This window comes from Colossoma macropomum, unplaced genomic scaffold (assembly GCF_904425465.1).
Source record: "Colossoma macropomum unplaced genomic scaffold, Colossoma_macropomum, whole genome shotgun sequence".
NCBI lineage: Eukaryota > Metazoa > Chordata > Actinopteri > Characiformes > Serrasalmidae > Colossoma > Colossoma macropomum.
The window spans coordinates 33,231,308-33,240,539 of record NW_023494807.1 but is presented as its reverse complement, the minus strand read 5'-3'; the positions used below and the strand labels follow the sequence as shown (position 1 = coordinate 33,240,539).

The window sequence follows — 9,232 nt, the reverse complement described above, 5'->3', positions numbered from 1 at the left end:
ACTCAATGCAGAGATACAGGGGCTTAAAAAACAGGTAGCTGACCTGCAGTCACAGCTTACACTGTTAATCCAGAAAAATACTGGAAAAAGCCAGAAGAAACCAGTGACCAAGCAAGTTGCTGACAAGCCCTTAGCTCAGCCTTCAAAATCCCAAGAAGCACTACTACCTAACAGTGGTTATCCAAAGTAACAGACCCAAACCTCAATATTGTTTCAGGTGTGGTAAAGATGGCCATATCAATCTGCAGTGTAGCAGTGACCCAAACACCTCTCTTGTTAATGCAAAGTGAAACTAGTTAAAAAAATGCAGACAGCATGGGAAGCTCAGCATGGTTCCAAAAGGCTTGGCAGTTTAAACTAAAATTGGTTTGTGTTGAAGGACAAATGGGAAACATAAAACAAATGAAAAGCTCACAAAAAAGTTGCATCACTTGCCTGCTCAAATGCCAGTCAGACAGCAAACCTGCCAAAAGGCCTGACTGGGGTCAAATGTATGACAGAAGTGATCATTGCGCAAAAAAAGAATGCAAGTGTTTGCTAGACACAGGATCTCAAATGACCACATCTCCTAAATCTTTCTATGAGCAGAATTTGTCACATCTACCTATTGAGCCTCTTGAGTGACATATTTGAAGTAGAAGGAGTAAATGGTCAAAGTGTCCCTACCTAGGCTATATTAGGGTCAATTGTTTCCCAAAAGCATCCTGGGACAAGACATTGAGTGTTGAATGTTAGTCCTAGTTGTTTCTGACCTCCATTCTAACTTGTCATCAGGGAATAACACTCTAGAGTAGTCGCCAAGACCCTCGCAATCTGTCAGAAAAAGGGTGCTGAACCCAGCTATGGAGTAACAAGTCTGCACAGACGATCCCTGCTGGTCTGTTCAGAGTCGTGGTAGGGAGTATAAGGTACAGAGCCAACAACGTCAATGCACAGGTGATTGTTGAGCTGTGGTTTCCCTTACTTCGAGGCATTTTGGTCCAATATGATTTAACAAGTCTTTCATCGTCTGCTCACATCTCTGTGATCCTTACAAATGAATCAAGTCGTGACATTATCCTTGAGTGTGATAGCTGAGGTCAATTCAATTCAGAGTGCTTAAACCTCAATCATCTGAAAATTCAACGAAACAAGATCATCTCAAATTCTCAAATTCGATTTTGGAGACTCTCCAGTACCTGATGAATGGAGGCTATGCTTAAAGGAAAAATTCAATTCTATGCCAGATGTATTTGCCCAGCATGACCTAGACTCTGGATGCAGTGATAGAGTGAAGCATCACATAAAGCTCAGCAACCAGTTAAGCATTGGTCTAGATCTATACATAAACCAGACATTGAAGCTATGCAAAAGCTTTTGCAGGAGCTTCCAGATGTTTGAGTAATTGGTGAGTCTGTATCACCTTTGTCTTCACCAATTGTAGTTGTCAGAAAAAAGAATGACGACATCAGACTCTGTATAGACTATAGGAAACCCAATCTCCAAACAGTACTCGTATGCTTTGCCCAATTTAGAAAAGTCAATTTCTGCATTGACTGGCTCTAAGTGGTTCTCAGTGACTTCAAATCCAGATATTACCAGATTGAGATGGAGGAAGCTGACAAGTACAAAACTGCATTTGTCTGGCCACTAGGATTCTTTGGGTTCAACAGAATGCCACAAGGGGACCAAAGATCATGGAGGGACACAAGGGGACAAAGGATCATGGAGTTCTGCATAATGACTTGAACTTCAAACAGGTCTTAATTGTTCTTGATGATTTAATAGTCTTTTTAACCCCTGAGGAGCATGAGGAAAGACTACTGCTTGAAGGAATAAGGCCTAGAACTTGTGCAAATTCTTCCAGACATTAGTTTTAAGGTCATATTGTGTCCAAAAGAGAAGTCAAAACAGACACAAAAGAGTCATCTGCCGTAAAAACCTGGCCAAAACCAAACAAACCAAACAAAATAAAAGAGCTCAGATCTTTCTTGGGATTCTGTGTGTTACCATAGATTCATTAAAGATCTCTTGGCTGGAAATCCCCCTAGTCTTGCTGTATCATGGTGGCTGGCTTATGTCATGTGAGGATCGAATCAGCAATCCCAACATTAGAAACCTGGTGAGCTAGGGGACAAGCCACCGACCAGGCGCACAGATGGACTCCAGTGCAGAGAAATAGAGACTCAGGAATGGAGTGAAAGAAAGAAGAAAGGCAAGGTTGCACTGAGCGAGACTTGAACTCACAACCTCATGAATGGAGATGAGCATGTTACCTCCATGTTACCACAAAGAAACAAAAGAAACACCAGAGCAGTGTCTTCAAACAAAATAGTTTCTGAAAACTAAGGGCGAAGACAGCCAACAGAAAAGACACAACGTTTTTTTTTATTTATTTATTTATTTATTATTGTTATACTTACACAAGGAAAACAATTGGGAGAGAACCCCAACGTTTAACACAAACTCAAGACCAGAGAACACCATTTACCAGCTCAGCAGAAAGCCATGCACATGTCAGCATAAACTCAAGACTGAGCCTTGAGCTGTGAGAGAGCTCTCCTTAAGTAGAGCATGCACAGCTGCACCTGATCAGCCTCAATCAGCTCATCCCAGTTCTTTGATTCCTCCTAGTGGTTGGAGGTGGCCTAACAAGAGGCTGGGACGTTGCAGACACAGTGCTATAATGAGGCGAGTGAGGACAATATATACGTTTCACTGACACATCAAACCACTGATGCACATAATTTCTATTTTACTCGGTACAAACTTGAACTTAGTGGCAACCAATCAGATTGTTGATATGTGGTGGCCAATTATGTGACAGACACAGACACAGACAAATATATACTACATATATACATATACTAAGCTAAAAGTGTTCTGAAGTTCAGAACGTTTCAATATTATTAACAGTTGCAATCCTGAAATCAGGGGTTGCACTACTCTCAGCAGCCCCACTTCACATGTCCCTAGTTATATTTCTATTTAGTTATGTATTTGTTTTTTGGGAGATACCCTAAGTCAGTGTAAAACAAGAAATATTTGTTACCACTATTGGGTGTTCAATCCCATATGATTAAATTGAGAGAATTTCTCACTTGCTGTGTTTTGGGTAGCAAACAGGTAGACACCTATCATGCAAGAAAGGTACACCTGCATCATGTAGGAGATAAAACATCTAACTCATGAAATTACTGGGAAGGCACCACTATGTATGTTTATATTTATAGATACTAAAACAGTGTTAGTTATTCATTTCATATTTGTTGTTGGTTGTGGATAGGAGTCACAGCTAATGCTGGACAGTCTTACATCTTACCTAGATGGGCTCATTTATCTGAAAATGTTCTCTTTTATATAGAATAGTTATGTAAATAAGTTTATTCACAGATTAATTATGCGGAATGCATGTAGTGATTGTCATAAAACAGGCTTTTATTTTCTTTGTTCTCTCCATATTGCTCATAGACATGTGCACAAGCATGTTGCAGATCACCATAGATTTAATACAGTGTTGTAAAATTTAGGGGCTCGTCCAGTATCTGTAACATTCAGACAGTGGATGGAAGCTGTTGACAACTCAGAGAGACAACTTAGGAGACAACTGGGCAAGGATCACTTCGCCCACCCCAACAAACTGCCAATGTCTCAAAAGATTATGTATGCGAATAATTTCTTTTTAATAAGATGTTATGTTACAGTTTAGAGTCAACATGGATAGCGATAAATGGATCTTCTTCTGAGTTGCTGATTTTGAAATGGGCACGTCCGTCTCCTCCAACCTGCACCTGTTTTCCAGTACAACTGCTTCCCTCCTTCTGGCCAGAGATCACATCACAGTAGGTTCCTCCAGGCAAACCGGTGTTCAGAGTTGTATCCAGGGCCCTGAAATTAACCAGAAACTCATTTGAACAAAACACTTGGTTTGGTCTTTGAGGATTTTAATTTGTCAGTATGCTTCCTTACCAGTCATCATTATTGATAATGATGAAACCACGGCTGCCACGGCCAAACGCGACCTGGTTACTGCTGTTGTCCCACCAGTTGGATAAAGGCTCTCCATCGACCACATTTCGGAAAGTCACCATGTTTCTGTGGAGAATGTATAATAGGAAGTATTTTTAGGAGTTTCAGCTGATAAAGGTCTTCCTTAGAACAGTTTAGATCAAAAGGTACTCACTTTATCTGACGCCATCTATGCTCACAGACCCAGCCATCTCCACAGCTAGAGTCTGGATTGATGGTCACAGGCTTGGTTGTGCCATCATCATAGCTGGGTGGTCCAATCCAGTCATTTTGATCCTGAGGAAGCAAAGAAAGAATTAAAGACATTGGAAAACTAGAAGTCTAACTTGAACAATGAAGAAAAAATTCCAGGTACCTCTCCATTGACAATGTTGCGGTCCCAACGGTAACTGGACATCACTCTGGTAACTCCATAGGGGTGGGCCAACATCAGACCAACAGCCATCTTATAAAGCCTTGAAAGAAGGACGTGTTTGCATTATACATTAGCATGCAGTTGTTTACAATAACACTGATAATACAGAATGTTTAGAATGTTGTAAAGTGGTTTTTCTGAAAGATCTCTAATACCTGGCATCCCAGAACGTGAGAATAAATTCACCCCCAGCTCCATGGCCCCTTTGATTATCATGGTTGTCAACAAACACCAAGGCCTTATCAGAGGGCATCATACCCCAGCCCTCACCCCCAGTTACTGGAAAGAAGAAGCAAGCTGATTAGACTCAGGGAACCTGAATGACAAAACCAGAGTTACCTCTCAAAATTGTTATGTTTTGTATACTCACGACAGGTAGCTCAGCTTTTCTCCATCCCATTTGCGCATAACGACACCCAGCTTGGTGGTATACTTGAATTCAGTCACCCTTCCTATACCAGTGTACTCATATACTGAGATGGACTCACCACCCAAATTAATGACCTGAAATAATTATCCAGTTGAGGTAATTTTTGTACACTTTATGGAAAATGGCAAAAAAAGACCATAAACACCAGCAAAGTAACCTCTTGGTAGATGAAGGGTCTGGAGCCAGAAGAGAACCATTTGGTGTTGAGATTATTGAGACGTCCGTAAACTGCGCTAAGATCACCAGGCCACATGTGCTTCGCAGCGTCCACTCTGAACCCAGCAACACCCATGTCGATAAGCTTGTTCATGTAGTCAGCCACCTTACCGCGCACATAGTCCTTCTCCAAGGCCAGGTCCAGAAGATCAAGCAGACGACAGTTTCTTGCCTGTCAACATTGATTGAGTTCAGAAATTAGTCATTAAAAAGAATATTCAGAAGACACAGGTACATTATGAGATGGAGTAAAACAAGATAAACTCCCACTTACCTGATAAATGTCATCAAAGTCCTCAATGATTCCACTGCTTGTGTAGCATTTGTCATCATTGAAGTCCCAGGCTGAGTAAGGAACTGAAGGGAAGTCTTTTGTGTTGGCATTGAAATATGTGCCACAGCTGGAGTGTTTGCCCTCTCCAACAATTGCTTTACACATGTGGTTGATCACAGCATCTACATAGATGTTCACCTACACATTACAAAACAATTTTACTGATCATTCTACTCTAAGTAATTTTCACTACTTCAGTCCCTATGTTGATAACACTGGTTATGAACTGAAGGTTGGAGATGTTTGCTGAACTGTAGGCTTGGGCAGTATGACAGTAACACCAAGGTATCATGGTATGTAAAAATAATATTGATAGCTAGAAATGATGATGGTACTTCAAAATGAAGATGTCCAATTTCTATTCCATGTCTGAATGGATAAATAAATACAATCCATCCATGTATATGTTAGAGGGCTCATGGACCAATAGGTGGCACTAATAGAAAAGGTTGGGTAATCAAAGCCAAGAAAAACTCAGAAAAACCGAACATGATAGCAGCTCTGCTACAGCAAGGAGCTGCACGAATCAGAACCACACACCACAAAACACATTCCATTTTCTCTCCAACACAAGACATTCAACTTTGCACTGTCCTCTAAACAGGTGCACTGTTCTGAAATATTTATATAATATTGTGGGGGTAGAGAACAGAGTAGAAGAACGGGAGTAGAAAACAAACAAAGCTGGAATCGGCATCTTTGAATTTTCTCGTTCCACCATAAATGGTGCAGCAGTTGCATTCTGAATGTTGCACCAAAACTTTTGAAACTGCTTCACCATTTAAGGAGGAACAGAAAAATTTAAACAAGAAGCTGGAGAGTAGGAAGCCAATTTCAGCATTGTAAAAAAAAACAAATTTTATTGAGCCTAATGAAAGCTCAGTTAATTTAATTAATTGCAGCTGATTATGCACTGTGTTCACTTATATGGTAACCTTGTGAAGAGAACTATCTTTTTTCCATTTAGACGAGACGGCAAATCGTATGAAAAAACAGATACACCTCGAGCTACTGAAATGATCATGTTTTTACCCCAACATTGTTGCATCTGGTGATCATGTCTCTCAGCTCGTCCTCATTTCCTGATCTGGAGCACAGATTGTAGCTGATTGGCTGATATCTCTGCCACCAAGGATGCCAGTATGGCATGTTCTCATAAGGTAAGGCGACAATGCTCTCAGCAGGAGGAGAGATCTGTAAGACGGAATCACATCCCATCACCTTCTGTACACACCAGTAGATACTCCAATTTGGAGGTGGACAATTGATATCTTGGAAGGTAGGACATCTGATCTGCTGATTTTCCACACCTGATTCACAGGTGTACCATTCAAGATTGGCTACTGATCATGTAACTCATGCAACACACGCTGATTTGCAATGTCTAAATTAAATATTTTAAACGTACCTGAACTCCACCGAAGCCATTGGGTGCCAGATATCTCTCACACTCTTCTGCAATATCAACCCAACGCCATTCAAACAGGTGGACCATGGTAGTTTTTCCATTTTTCATATGAGGGTCGAACTGAGCAGAGCTCAGCCCAAGCAGTGCTGCCAAAATGAGAAGCTTCATCTTCATCTGGTTGCGAAGTAGAACACTCGAATGTTCAGCTCGAGTATATATACACAGTGTTACTATCTCAGTGCCACCCAGGATGTCTCCTGATAGTGAAGTTAATATTTTAACTGTAATATGTCCAAGTAAGACACCTGCTACCCAACATGCCTTTCTCACATGAAAACACCTCTGCCTTCCACAGTGTTCAACAGGAAATGTCTTCCGTTATGTAAAGTGTACATTTATTTATTTACCAAACAATGAAAGATTGTTTTTTCCTGGAGTTTCACAGTGAGAAGCACTGTGCAATATAAGGCCTGTGATAAAGTTGAGCTGAAACACACTGGCAAAGAGGAAAAGAGGTGGCAGAAGTACACAAGTTCTTTACTTAAGAAAAAGTTCTAGTAATTTAGTAAATACTCATTACTCATTACTCAGTATGACTTACATTTTTTTTACTCAAGTAGAATTACAAAAATATACGCCTCTGTACTTAAAGTAAAAAAGTATAAGCATTTTCAAAAAATCACGCAGGCATTATGATAACAAACTGAAGACTTAAGGCAATGGTGATTCGCAGTGATCGGTAAGCAGTGATTGGAGGCCTGAAGAAAAGACAGTGGAGCCTGACAGTGAGCACTATTTTTGATTGATCATAATACATTGACAGCACTCACAAAAATAAACCAAATTTCATTGTCTTATAAAAAATAGGACCGTTTTACAGAAATATCTAAACTCTGAAATTTATCTGAAATAATATTATTATATAAATCTGTTTAGTCTCCATGACGACTTCAGTTAGGACTGAATTTAGGACAGTAGCTATTGCAGAATAACAGTTTATAACTTCATAATCTCATCATTAACTCCAGATAAGAAAACAGTATCACACAAACATCCTAACTAGACTAAACCTCCTAAATCCTGTCCTAACTTTAGGATGAACCCCAACAGGGTCCTCACTTCTGTTTAAGGTCCGTTTCTATGGTTTTTAGGCAGCTGTGTCAGCAGCATAGTTCACTACCAGCATAATGAGCTCCATTTATTTCTACTGTAAAACGCTGCTTTCACTGTGAGATGATTTTCTTTTCTAACTCTGCGTTTTAAAGATCTCAGACGCTGCAGACTCGATCTCCACCGCCCCTCTGATCACCTTCGTGTGTTAATGTTGATGATGAAATATTACAGTGATGGTGGTGAATAATGAGGAGACGGAGCTGAACGTGTGTCCGTTTATGAGGAGGAATGATGTTAGCGCGCTCAGCTAAAGCGTTTGGGAAATGTAGACTGAAACTGGGGAGCGGCAACGCTCTGATAAACAGCAGGGGGCGCTCTCACAGTATTCACAACTTACAGTTTATCACACTTTAGTTCTGTTTGACCTTTTTTACATCAGTAACAGCAGCTGTACCTTAAATTTTTAACATTATTTTAATAACATGTTTATGTTTCAGCTGTGTTTGTATGGTGGGCAACAGACATGACAGTTGACTGTTGACTTTGATTGAGTAGTTTAGGACTGCTAACCTAAGATAAAATGCTGTAAGAAAATTCCAAAATTAAGATAAGATTTGCTTCTGTAATACAGATTCATGGAAATCTTGACCTGTCAGATCTTAACTTAAGACTAAGGATAGGATTGTTTCTGTTATTCTATTATTAGTTCCCCATTTGATTGGGTAGGCCTATAAACCTGTTCTGAGGCTACTGAAACTGGAACAACTTCTCCAACTCAATCCAACCACACAATTCTGTATGTTCTTACTTAAATCCTGCTATCCCATTCCTATTTTCTGTTTATTTTTAAGCCTCAGTCATCAAACCTTATCACCCACCCACACCTTCTAGTCTATAATCATAATATTATATTCTCATGTCTACTAAACACAAGTGTTGACTGAAGTAAATATGAATGAAGAAAGGAAGTAATATAAATGTACAACTGATCACAATGCACAATGCTTTATTAGCTATTCACAGAAATAAATGTGGAAGATCCACATGTGGATGCCAGTAATTTAGACTTTATTTCTTTTAGATTCTGTATCTTTTTTGTCAAAAAAGAAAAAAAAAAACACTATCAGAGTGAATTGAACAGCAATCAGGTAAACTTGTGTTCTCTCCTGTCCAAATTTGATGTCAGATAATAACAGTAACATTTAACAAAACAAAATTGATGTGCTACATTTGATGAATGTCAATGGGCAGTGGTGTTTACAAACTGCACCCTGGAAAAGGCAACCGTGTCGTGCCTAAACATCTGTT

General features: G+C 39.8%; 1 pseudogene; it reads right to left on the bottom strand.

The window, feature by feature from the left end:
- Positions 1 to 3,396: 3,396 nt before the first annotated feature.
- Positions 3,397 to 6,985, bottom strand: LOC118797349 (annotated as a pseudogene).
- Positions 6,986 to 9,232: the final 2,247 nt, after the last annotated feature.